Source organism: Arachis duranensis, chromosome 5 (assembly GCF_000817695.3).
Source record: "Arachis duranensis cultivar V14167 chromosome 5, aradu.V14167.gnm2.J7QH, whole genome shotgun sequence".
Lineage (NCBI taxonomy): Eukaryota > Viridiplantae > Streptophyta > Magnoliopsida > Fabales > Fabaceae > Arachis > Arachis duranensis.
This window is the reverse complement of record NC_029776.3, coordinates 106,024,776-106,025,033: the sequence shown is the minus strand read 5'-3', so window position 1 is coordinate 106,025,033 and position 258 is coordinate 106,024,776. Positions and strand designations below refer to the sequence as shown.

Sequence of the window (258 nt, the reverse complement as noted above, 5' to 3'; positions counted from 1 at the left end):
TTTTATAACAAACTACTCCTAATAATATTGGTAGTATGACTTTTTAATAATAAATGTGACTTTGCATTTGAAACTTTTCAAACCAAATTACTCCCAATAAAAACGAGAAAAATATCTTGATTCCATTTAAGAGTATTAATGCACGCGATTTAAATTTTCTGGGTGAGATTTAAAGAGAAGAAAAGTATTATCTGATTAATAGCTCGCACATTGCTGTGAAAGGAAAAATGAGTAAGGTCAATGCTTGGCGTATTAAAA

The 258-nt window shown here is 28.7% G+C and overlaps 1 protein-coding gene across 2 annotated transcripts in view; it reads right to left on the bottom strand.

Moving 5' to 3' along the window:
- The window catches only part of LOC107491066 (extensin-3), a 2,131-nt gene that overhangs the window by 635 nt on the left and 1,238 nt on the right, over positions 1-258 (bottom strand). The window lies entirely within an intron of this gene.